We start from the raw sequence: 13,007 nt of genomic DNA on the forward strand, positions 1-13,007 counted from the left end.
CCTACCATGGCCATTAAGTGCTCGACCCAAAATAACACTTGCATGTCTCTTTCTTACAACCAGAAGCTTAGTGAGGAAGGCATGTCTAAAGCCGAGATAGGCCAACAGGTGGACAGCTTGTGTCAGACAGCCAAGCTATGAATGTGAAGGAAAAGCTCCTGAAGGAGATTAACAGTGCTACTGCAGTGAACAACGAATGATAGGGAAGTGAATTAGCTTTATTGCTGTTAATGGGGAACGTTCGGTGGATAAAAGGTCAAACCAACCACAACATTCCCTTCAGCCAAAGCCTCACCCAGAGCAAGGCCCTGACTCACTCTCTTCAGTCCCGTGAAGGCTGAGAGAGGAGAGGAAGCTGCAGGAGAAAGGTCTGAAGCCAGTAGAGACTGGTTCATGAGGTCTAAGGAAGGAAACTGTGTCCATGGCATGAAGGTGCCAGGCGATGCAGCAGGTGATCCAGAAGATCTAGCTGAGATCATTAACGAAGGTGGCTACACTGACCAACCGATTGTCAGTGTGGGTGAAAGAGCCTGCCATGGGAAGCAGATATCATCTAGGACTTGTGTGGTTAGAGAGGAGTAGTCAGTGCCTGGCTTCGGAGCTTCCAAGGACTGGCTGATTGTGTTGTGGGGGCTAATGCAGTTGGGCACTTTTAAGTTGTAGCAGGTGCTTATTGATCATTTCTCAAATCCTAGGGCCCTTAGGAATTCTGGTAAATCTACTCTGCGTGTGCTCTATAAATGGAACAGCAGAGCCCAGAGGATAGCACATCTGTTTACACCATGATTTACTGAAAAACTTTTTTAAGATTGTATTTAGTTTAGACAGACTGTGAATAGGCGAGGGGCAGAGGGAGAGGCAAGAGAGGATCTCAGGCAGGCTCCACGCTGAGCATGGAGCCCAGTGTGGAGCTCAGTCAGTCTCACCACCCTGAGATCATAACCTGAGCCAAAATCAAGAGTCGGCCACTTTACTGACTAAATCACCCAGACGTCCCAGTTTACTAAATGTTTTAAGCCCACTTTAGAGACCTGCTTAGGAAAAAAAAATCCCTTTCACATCATCCATCACTTATTGAATATGTACCCGATTTTACAACAGTTCTGATGGAGTTGGACAACGAGATTTATGTTGTTTTCATGCCTGCTAACACATCCATTCTGCAGCCCATGGATCAAGGAATCCTTTCAACTTTCAAGTATTTTTTTATTTTAAAAATTAATTATATTTATTTTTTGTTGGAGTATAACATACAGCGTTATATTTGTTTCATGTATACAGGTGTACAGTGTAATGATTCAGCAATTCTGTACATTACTCAGTGCTCATTATGATAAGTATGCTCTTCATCTCCTTTATCTGTTTCACCCATTGTTCCCACTCACCTCCCCTTTGGCAACCACCAATTGGTTCTCTATATTTAAGAGTCTTTGTCTCTTTTAAAAAATTTCTTATTCAAGTCTTCTTATTTAAGAAGTACATTTCATAGGACTGTACCTGCCATACATAGTGATGCCTCTAATAGATCTGGGAAAAGTTAGTTGAAAACCTTCTGGGATGGATTCACCATCTTAGATGCCATGAAGAACATTCATGATTCATGGGGAGAGATCAGAATATCAGCATTATTAGGAGTTTGGAAGAAGTTGATTCCAGTCTCCCTAGATGACTTAGAGGGATGCAAGATTGCAGGAGTGGTGGAAACAGCAAGAGAACCAGAATTAGAAATAGAGCCTGAAGATGGGACAGAACACCTGTGATCTCAGGATACAACTTGAACAGAAGAAGAGTTGCTGCTGCTGAATGAGCAAAGATAGTGGTTTCTTTTTTTTTTTTTAATTTTTATTTATTTATGATAGGCACGCAGTGAGAGAGAGAGAGGCAGACATAGGCAGAGGGAGAAGCAGGCTCCATGCAGGGAGCCCGACGTGGGATTTGATCCCGGATCTCCAGGATCGCGCCCTGGGCCAAAGGCAGGCGCCAAACCGCTGCGCCACCCAGGGATCCCTTTTTTTTTTTTTTTTAATTTTTATTTATTTATGATAGGCACGCAGTGAGAGAGAGAGAGGCAGACATAGGCAGAGGGAGAAGCAAGGATAGTGGTTTCTTGAGGTGGGATCTACTCGTGGTGAAGCTGCTATGAAGACTGTTGAAATAACAACAGAGGATTTAGAATAGTGCATCAGTTCGGTTGATAGAGCAGTGACTGGCTTTGAGAGGATTGACTCCCAATTTTTTTTTTTTTTAAGATTTTATTTTTTCATTCATGAGAGACACAGAGAGAGAGAGAGAGAGAGAGAGAGTGAGAGAGGGAGAGAGAGGCAGAGACACAGGCAGAGGGAGAAGCAGGCTCCATACAGGGAGCCCGATGTGGGACTCGATCCCAGGTCTCCAGGATCATGACCTGGGCCGAAGGTGGCCAAACCGCTGAGCCATCCGGGCTGCCCTGACTCCCAATTTTGAAAGAAGTTTTGTGGATGAAAGCTATCAAACGGCATTGCTGCAGAGAAAATTTCATGAAAGGAAGAGTCATTTGATGCAACGAACTTCATTGTTGTTTTAAGAAGTGGCCACAGCCACTGAAACCTTCAGTAACCCTCACCTGCAAAAACATTTTGAGTTGCAGAAAGCTCAGATGATAGCATTGGTTAGGAATCAAGTATTTTTTTAACTAAGGTGTGCACATTGTATTTAAAAATATAATGCTCTCACACACCTGAAAAACTACAGTATAGTGTAAAAATAACTTTTATATGTGCTGGAAGACCAAAAAATTCATCTGGCTTGCTTTTTAAAATTTGGTTATTGTGGTGGTCTGGAACTGAAGCTGCACTATATCTGAAGTATGTCTGTACCACATTTTGCTTATTATTCCTCTGTTGATGGACATTTGGGTTGCTTCCATATTTTATCTATTGTGAGTGATGCTGCTATGTGTGTGTTCATACATCTCTTTGAGACCCAGATTTCAGTTCATTTGGGTTTATACACCAGAATAGAATTTTTATATCCTATGGTAATTCTCTTTTTAATTATTTGAGGGACTGTATAACATTTTTCTCAGCGTTTGTGTCTTTTCACATTCTCTACAGAGGACTAGAATTCTAATTCCTACACATCTTTGCCAACGCTTATTTTCTGTTTTTGTCAGGTTTTAGTTTTGATTTGTGTTTCACTAATGATTACTGATGTTGAGTATGTTCTCTCTATTGGAGTCCTTTATTGAATCATATTGTTTGGTTTTTTGTTGTTGAGTTTTAGGAATACTCTACGTATTTGGGATATTAATCCCTTATAAACTTTTGTTGCTCTCCAGTCACCAGATAATGAAGGCCAAGTTCTGTCCTGGCATTTAAAACCTACTTTTCCCTTACCATTTAGCACATTGAAACCACAATTCCTGGGTAATGTCTCTGTTCATTTGCTATTTGCTTGTGCACCTCCCCAACTGTGTTTTACATAACAGAGCTGTATGAGGTAATTGAGAAGCTGAAGTCCAAATATCTCATCATATAAAGCTTTTCTCTCAACTTTCTTACCCCCTTTGTACCCAAGAAATAACTGATCCCTCATGTGCAATCCCTTAACACTTAAAAAAAAATTTACACTAGTAATCCATGACTATGTTCTTTAAAAAAACAAAAGTGAAATTGTGAACCCTGTCTGCTTTTTAAATTTTAAATTTTTTTTTTATTTTTTAAAGATTTTATTGATTCATGAGAGAGACAGAGAGGCAGAGACATAAGCAGAGGGAGAAGCAGGCTCTCTGCAGGGAGCCTGATCTGGGACTCAGTGCCAGGACACCAGATCACAACCTGAGCTGAAGGCAGACGCTCAACCACAGAGCCACTCAGGTGCCCCTTGTCTGCTTTTTTTTTTTAAGATTCCAATCCCAGTTTGCTCTGCAGTTAGCTTTATATCTCTTGGGTAAATAAATACCTTGGAGTAGCATTACTAGGTCATGTCACATGTCTGGTGATTTTAGATAGGATGATGGAAATTGTGTGACATTATCAAGTGTCTTTTTCTTCTTTTCCTTTAGGGAATGTCTATATTATTTTGAGTGGCAATTAAGTTGTAGATCTCCTTGATCCTTTTGAAGCTTGTTTGTATGTTTTAAAGGTGGATTAAGCCTTTACCGTAGGTGAGCTGAGCCCTCCTGAGCTGTCCACAGAATTCCCTAGTCCTTAGCAAGGTCTCTCGTCTCTGGCTAGTCAGAGCTAGAATGTCTCCCAGCCTTGTATGAGTTTTGCAGCCCTAAACCCTGGCAGTTATTCTTTGGCAGGCATTGTGAGGTCTCACCAGATATTTACACAGGTTAGTATTCACAAAGACTCAAGGGGAGCCCTTGGGGTTTCTAGAGCTCTGTCTCTGATTTTCTGTCTCTGGTGCTCTTTTCCACAGATAGCTGCTTCTATTTCCTTGAATGTAACAAGACTGTCATACTATATTGGCCTACATAGTAGTCTGAAAAATGACTTTTATCAGAGAACTTTGTTTTTCCTCACAGTCTTGTGCTTCCTGTTATCCAGTATCTATAGTTGTTGCCTCTATTTTATCCAGTTTTTATGTTGTTTCTAGATGGCTACTTTGATACTAGTTCCCCTGTTAGTATGATAATAAAGTGGCCACCTGCCCATCAGTCAACTTGCACAGTTTTGCATCTTTTTCATTGGAATGTGTTTTACCACATCCAGATACCATTATTTTATTTCGGCCAGAAATAGTGGATACTTTCATTATTGATATTCTAGTAAACAATTGTGTTGACTACAAATGATGGCATATGAGGTATGGAGTGTGAGGAAAGAAACTTTTCTGAGACTTTCTAGGACTATGATTGGACAACCAAAGTCCCAGAATTCATCTAGGATTGCCAGAACTTCCTAGATTAAGTGTAGCACATTCTAAAATCCTTTTAAGATTCAAAAAGCTGAGTTGCTAAGGGAGGAGATCTTACAAGTTTTCATCACAAAGTGATGGATGTTATTAGTGTTGTTATTTAATTTATTTAATTTAATATATTTATTTAATATACACATTATATCAAATTAGTATGTTTTATATTAACTTTCACACTGGTTCTATGTCAATTATACCTCAGTAAAATGAGGGAAAAAAAGACTTGAAAATCAGATACTACACTTGATCTTAGCCAAAAGGCCGAGAAGCGATAAAACTTGAAAATCAGAAAGGAGAGTACTTTTCATTGCCATAACTAACAAGAGGCATACAACAAGTGTTGTATTTATACAATGTGCTAAAGAGGTATAAGATGCAAATGAAGAGAGAACTATTTAGAGATCATGGTGATATAAAGCAACAAACGCCAAGTGAATGAATGTCCCCAAAAGTGGTAATAGTATTAGGGGAAAATGCTAGAGTAGTCAGGGGAAGTTTTGTATTTTAGCTATTCTTGGAAGGAAGGATCAGACATTGATAGGAGAAATAGTGTATAACTAGCTATATTTTTGTAATTCCTGTCTATTCTGTCCATCTCCCAAATCTATCAAGTTGTGTACCACATTGTTATTTTCTTTGGCTGGCACTGAAAGTATTTGAGATCTCCTGCATAATAGAATTTGTTGAAATAAATGCTTTTGAATTTGATTGTGTAGTGACTGTTTTCAGTATCACCTTATTCAGCCCTTCAAAGCATACTTGACATAAATTTTAAAGACAATTTTTTTTTCTTTTAAAACTTCTCTGTAATTTTTGTGAGAAATTTCTGAGTTAGTGTAGTTTGGGTTTTTATTTTTGTCATTTTGATGGGTAATTGCTTCCTCCTCGAGGCTGTGGGAAGTTTAATAGTTGACCTACCCAATGGAAGCATTTCATTTTTTATTGCCCTTTGAGGCCACCTGTTGACATGAATGCCTTGCATTCATTAAAGTGAAAGCTGGGAAACTCTTAATTCATGAAAAATTCATTAGTAAAACAAAACTCTAGAATTGGCTTGATTTCATTTTTCCTACTTTTTAAAATGATGTTGGACTGGATGTTAACCACCTCAGATAAACATATAGCAGGTTAGAGATGTGGAGAAGAAATTTCATTTGAAATTAGAGATACTTAGGTTCTTTTTTTTTTTTAAGATTTTATTTATTTATTCATGAGAGAGAGAGAGAGAGAGAGAGGCAGAGACACAGGCAGAGAGAGAAGCAGGCTCCATGCAGGGAGCCCGATGTGGGACTCGATCCTGGGTCTCCAGGATCACACCCTGGGCTGAAGGCGGCGCTAAACCACTGAGCCACCCGGGCTGCCCGAGATACTTAGGTTCTGATCCAATTCTACTTTTCACTGATAGTAACTTTGTAAAAGCTGTTTTTTGAGTCACTTTTTATCTTTTGTATATTTATAGAGTAAGAAAAAGGAGTTCTCATGTTCTTAATAAGTTGTGATTCTGGGATCCCTGGGTGGCGCAGCGGTTTGGCGCCTGCCTTTGGCCCAGGGCGCGATCCTGGAGACCCGGGATCGAATCCCACATCAGGCTCCCGGTGCATGGAGCTTGCTTCTCCCTCTGCCTATGTCTCTGCCTCTCTCTCTCTCTATCTCTGTGACTATCATAAATAAATAAAAATAAAAAAAAATAAGTTGTGATTCTTATTATTGTCTAGGCTGCCTTCTGAATTATTAAACATAATTTGCCTTTGCTAAGTATTTAGGACAGTTTATGTCCAGACAAGTTGGGGATTTAAGTTCACTAATTATGTGGATCTCTCTTTTTTTTTTTTTTTAAGATTTTATTTATTCATAGAGACAGAGAGAGAGAATGAGAGGCAGAGACACAGGCAGAGGGAGAAGCAGGCTCCATTCAAGGAGCCTGATGCGGGACTCGATCTAGGGTCTCCAGGATCATGCCCTGGGCTGCAGGCGGCACTAAACCGCTGCGCCACCAGGGCTGCCCTATGTGGATCTCTTATAATCTGTTTCATTTCTCCAAATTCACTAGTAATGTCCCGACTTTAATTTCTGATTTTAGTGGGTTGAACTTTCTTTTTTCCTTAGTTTTTTCAACTTTATTAATATTTTCAGAAAAACTAATTTGCTTTCATTGATTTTTTTTCTTTTGTTTTTCTATTCTCTGTTATGTTTATATCCACTCCAGTCTTTTTTTTTTTTTTTCCCTAGTCTTTATTATACTCTTTCTTCTGCTGGTTTTGAGTGTAGTTTGCTCTTTTTTTTCTAGTTCCTTAAGTTGTAAAATTAGGTTATAGATTTGAGATCTTCTTTAAGCATTTAAGCCATAAATATTTCTCTAAGCACTGCATTTACTGCATCCCATAGTGTTGTGTTTTCATTTTTCATTAGGCTCAGAGTATTTTCTAATCTCCTTTTTGTTTTTTTTTTTCTTTGACTTATTGCTTATTTAAGAATTGTTTAATTTCCAAGTTTGTGAATTTTTTAGTTTGCCTTTTGTGACTGAAATCTACTTTCACTAAGTTGTGGTCAAAGAAGATCTATGTATGATTTCAGGCCTTTTAAACTTATTGAGACATTTTTGTGGCTGAATATATGTTCTGTCTTGGAAAGTGTTCATGTGGATTTGAGAACATGTATTGTGCTGCTGCTGGGTGGAGTATTCATATGAGTCTGAGGTCTAAGTGATTTATAGTGTTTAGATTCTGTTTCTCTTCTGATCTTCTCTCAGGTTCTATCCATTATTGAAAGTGGGATATTGAAATTCCCAGCTGCTGTTGTAGAACTGTTCTTTGGTTCAGTCGGTATTTGCTTTATATGTTTTGGGCTGTGTTACTATATATGTAGCTGTTTGTAATTGTGGTATCTTCCTGCTGGATTGACCCTTTTATTAACATACATCATAGTTGATTTACAATGGGATTTTATCTCAGTAAATCCACTACAAATTGAAAATATTATAAGTTGAAAATGCATTAGTATACTTAATTTTACAAACATAGCCTATCCTATCCTACCCTAATGTGCTCAGAACACTTCTATTAGCCTTACATTAGTTGGGCAAAATCATCTAACACAGCTTATTTTATAATAAAATATTTTATAAAAAAATTGAGTAACTCATGTAATTTATTGAAAAACAATGATTACAGGAGTGTAAAATTTTTGTGTGTCAGTTGTTTAACCTTGTGATGGCTTGGCTGATTGGGAGCTATGGCTTGCTGTTACTACCCAGCATCACAAGATTATTATCCAATTGCATATCCCTAGCCCAGAAAAGATCAAAATTTGAAATATGGTCTATGAATGTGTATCACTTTCATGTTGCTATAAGGTGGGAAAATGTAAGTCAAGTCGTTTGTTTGTTTGTTTGTTTAAAGATTTTATTTATTTATTCATGAGAGACACAGGCAGAGGGAGAAGCAGGCTCCATGCAGGGAGCCCTGGGCCTAAGGCAGGTGCTAAACTGCTGAGCCACTCAGGGATCCCCAAGTCAAGTAGTTTGAAGTTGAGAATCATCTGTAATGTCCTTCTTTGTTTCTTGTAACAATTTTTGATTGAAAGTATTTTGTCAGGTCTTAACTATAAACATTCTTCTCTGTTTAGTTGCAATTTGTGTGAAACATCTTTTTCTGTCCTTTCACTTTCAAACTATATGTGTCTTTCGATCTAAAGTAAGGTCTCTGAGAGAAAACTTAGAAATGGTGTCATAGGTTTGTTTGTTTTAAACATTCTGACAGTGTTTGCCTTTTAATTGGAGTGTTTAATACAATGATATTTAAAATACTGATAAAGACTTATGCCATTTTGCTGTTTGTTTCCTGTGTATCATATGTTTTTTGTTACTCAGTTTTTTGTTACTCATTAATGCCTTCTTTTTTGTTTGATTTTTTGTGGTGTATCATTTTGGTTCCTTTCTCATTTCATTTTCTGAATGTGTTTTTAGTTATTTTCTTAGTGGATACCTTGGGGGCATACAATTAACATCTTAAACTCACAACAACCTGAATTGCATTAACAATTTAGCTTCAATACTATATAAAAAGTATGCTTCTATACATATCCATCCCTCCCCTTTTATGTTCTTATGGTCACACATTACATCTTCATGCATTGTGTGCCCAATTACATGGATTTATAATTATTATTTTATGCATTAGTCTTTTAAATTATATAGGTAAAAAGATGGGTTTCTTTTTTTTAAATAATAAATTTATTTTTTATTGGTGTTCAATTTGCCAACATACAGAATAACACCCAGGGCTCATCCCGTCAAGTGCCCCCCTCAGTGCCTCTTACCCAGTCACCCCCACCCCTCAACCTCCTCCCCTTTCACCACCCCAGTTCGTTTCCCAGAGTTAGGAGTCTTCCATGTTCTGTCTCCCTTTCTGATATTTCCTACCCATTTCTTTTCCCTTCCCCTCTATTCCCTTTCACTGTTATTTATATTCCCCAAATGAATGAGACCATATAATGTTTGTCCTTCTCCTATTGACTTATTTCACTCAGCATAATACCCTCCAGTTCCATCCACATTGAAGCAAATGGTGGGTATTTGTCATTTCTAATGGCTGAGTAATATTCCATTGTGTACATAAACCACATCTTCTTTATCCATTCATCTTTCGATGGACACCGAGGCTCCTTCCACAGTTTGGCTATTGTGGACATTGCTGCTAGAAACATCGGGGTGCAGGTGTCCTGGCGTTTCATTGCATCTGTAAAAAGATGGATTTCTGAACCAAAAACACAGCACTCCATCTGCTGTCTCCTAACTCTCTGGTAGTTTTCTGTGGCCTAGCATCTGGATTTGAAGCCACAGGCTCACACATCCCTTCCTTCACCTACTAGCTCTGTGACCATGAGCATAATTCTTACTATTTCTAAGCTTTAATTTCTTTTCTGGAAAAGAGGGGTGGGGGAATTAATGCCTGTCCCAAAGGATTATAAACATTTAGTTGAGACAATGCATGCAGAATATTTTGTACACTCATGCTTAGTAAATCCTCCATTTATTGCTGTTTTTCCTGACATTCATTGCTTTTTATAATCTGGTTTTATTGTTCTGGTCTCATCTCTTCCAGAAGTCTATACTATACTCCCAAATATTATGGAACTATAATATTTTCTATCAGAAATTTAGTTTTTTTTATTAATGTAATTCTTAACATTTTACTAAATTTTATTATATTTGGAAGAAGAGATAGAGACTTCCATGTGAAATTTATCTTTAATTTTATTTTGGGAGTCATTGTGAAGTCAGAATTTTCTTAAATTCGTTTAAAATTCTCTTAATACTTCAGCTCTCTAATAAATGAGAGTATTTATATGAAGGAAAATAGAGGACTTCCAATTTGAAGTTGGTGATAAGCTTTTTTTCCCTCTTTCCTTTTGAAAATAACCAATGGAATAAAAAGTTAAAATGCTACTTCTGTCTTTTATGGAAGTTAGAGGCATCTTTAACCCTTGGGATAAAAATTGGATAGGGAATAATTTGAAACCAAAGAGCCTAAGGTTACTTACATGATACAGATAAAAAGCAGCTTGTTTGAGTCCCATAAATACAGAGAATAAACTAATGGTTATCAAGGCATGGAGGGAGTTGTTCGGGGAGAGATGGGCAAAATAGGTCAAGGGGAGTGGGAGATACAGGTTTCCAGTTACAGTGTGAATAAGTCATAGGGATAAAAGGCACAGCATAGGGAATATAGTTCATTGGTATTGGAATAGCACTGTATGGTGACAGATGGGGAAGGCATGGCATAATGTATATACTTATTCGGTGCTTTGTACACTTGAAGCTGATTTTACAATGTGTATCAACCATATTTCAATTTGAGCAATACAAAAAGAAGAAAAAGAAATGCACCTCGTTTGATCTGCAAAACCATGGAAAGACCCAGGAATTAGATGCAGTAGTATTATAGAACATAGGAATAAGCCAGGGGCCATCAACAGGGGTATTGGTTTAAAAAACTGAATAAGGAATTTTGTGATTCTGCATCACAGGTGACAGGAAATACATTGTCTAGTTAAGCCAGAGGGATTCCAGACAAAGTAGGGCAAAGATGAGATGCTAAACCAGGTGGGGATTAGATGAAAGTTGTCATACTGAACAGTAGGATGTCAAGCCTTCTTCCCCTGCTTGACTCTAGACTTCCAACTTCCATGCTTAGATATCCTAGGTAGGATTGAGGGATCCTTCCTGGGGAAGTTAAATCACTCCAGAAAAATGACCCAATAGGCCCTAATATTTGAAGAACTCAACAAAAATGCCAGCTGGCCGTTACCAGTTGACAAGCACAGTATGAACACATATAGCTTATAATTTACTTTTTCTTGTTAATGTGTTCAACATGACTGAATAGCCAGGGATTGATTGTTAATCATTTTAGGAAAGCCTCTAGTGTAAAAGAGAGACACACAACAGAAAAATGGAAGCTCAAAGGAAATAGTGCAGAGAATAAAGCCACTTTGAGGAAATGATTATTCACAACAATTAAAAGAAGAAACGTGGAGCAGGTGAGAAAGTTCCTGGAAGGAAAGGACAAAAGCAGAAATTTCAAATTCAGTAAAGCATTGGAAGAAACAGTTGAGGAACTCTCCCAGTAAGAGAGAAAAAAGGGGAGAATTAGAAGTTAATATGAAGTCCAGTATCTAACCTAGCGGGAATTCCAGAAAGAGATAACAGAAGTGGAGAGTTTGTATATTAAGGTAACATGTAAATTTTCCAGCTTGCAGGTGCTCCATGCAAACAGTGATAAGTTTACGTACTTGTAAAGTACGTCCTGATATTTTAGAACTCACTAGAAACCAAAGGAAGATCAATTCTAAGAACTTCCAGGTAGGAAAAACAGATCAAGAATAAAGTCTGTGAATAAGAATATCTTTGAATTCCACAGCTACACATTAGAGTCTAAGTGACATTGGTGGAAAGCCTTTAAAATGCTGAAAGAAATACATTGAGTTGAGCTTTTATTAAGGGATTTGTCAAGCATACACTAGAGGGAACAGCATAGTGATTAACCCTGAGCCCGTCTCTTGCATTCAGAAGTTACCAGTAGCTGTCTCTCACTATGCATATATGCTTTTGGTATTTTGAAGCAAGTTTCAGATAGTATATCACTTCAGTCCTAAATAGTTTTATCAGTAACAAGTAGACATTTTAAAGAAACATTTTAAAGAAGTCATTTTAAAGAAAGCTATAATATTATGTCTAACAAACCTAATAATTTACTAATATCAAATACTTTGTGTTGTTTTCACCATTTTAACGCAAAGCTAGTTAGTTATTTATTTATTTATTTATTTATTTATTTATTTATTTATTTATAAATTTTTTTTATGATAGTCACAGAGAGAGAGAGAGGGGCAGAGACACAGGCAGAGGGAGAAGCAGGCTCCATGCACCGGGAGCCCGACGTGGGATTCAATCCTGGGTCTCCAGGATCACGCCCTGGGCCAAAGGCAGGCACTAAACCGCTGCGCCACCCAGGGATCCCCACAGCTGTCTTTTTAGAAATTGATTTGTTCAAACCAGTATCTGGTTTTGGTTATTGATTCCCTTGGTTTGTTATTTTGATAAAGATAACAGAATTGTGCTTTTTTAAAAAATTAACTCCTTCCATATTCTGTAGCCATAATTATATAAAGAAGAACTTTCTTTCATTATCTATTTAATGTTTACCCTGAAATATAGTCCACGCAGGAAAAACAAAAGAGATGCTCATTTCTTTACCTTTTCTTACAGTGATGAATTGTGTCCTAAGAACTTTCAGAGATAACCAACTAACGAGTGTTTTTAGTATTGTTGTAAAGGCAGTGGTTTTTACATTTTTGAGTTCTTATCATTTGCAGTCAGTCTTTCTGATCAGATTGCCATATCTTTAGCCTGTGGGGGAGCCCATAAAAATGGTGTTATTTAGATGACATCCTTGTTAGACCTATGGCTCACCTTAACATTTCTTGCCCCTGTCTTGGAGTAAGTCAGCTCTCCAAAGACCTTTGATTTCTTCTGTGCAAAATGGAATTTTGAAGACCAGAACTTGATGCTAATTGTTGTTTGGTTGTATTTGCTTTTAGGACTT

General features: G+C 37.7%; 1 protein-coding gene and 1 pseudogene across 5 annotated transcripts in view; one reads left to right on the forward strand and one right to left on the reverse strand.

Annotated features, from left to right (window-relative positions):
• RIC1 (RIC1 homolog, RAB6A GEF complex partner 1) overlaps window positions 1-13,007 on the forward strand; it is a 145,411-nt gene that overhangs the window by 71,657 nt on the left and 60,747 nt on the right. The window lies entirely within an intron of this gene.
• On the reverse strand, window positions 5,078-5,175 carry LOC112645736 (U2 spliceosomal RNA; annotated as a pseudogene).

This window comes from Canis lupus, chromosome 1, assembly GCF_003254725.2.
Source record: "Canis lupus dingo isolate Sandy chromosome 1, ASM325472v2, whole genome shotgun sequence".
Taxonomy (NCBI): domain Eukaryota; kingdom Metazoa; phylum Chordata; class Mammalia; order Carnivora; family Canidae; genus Canis; species Canis lupus.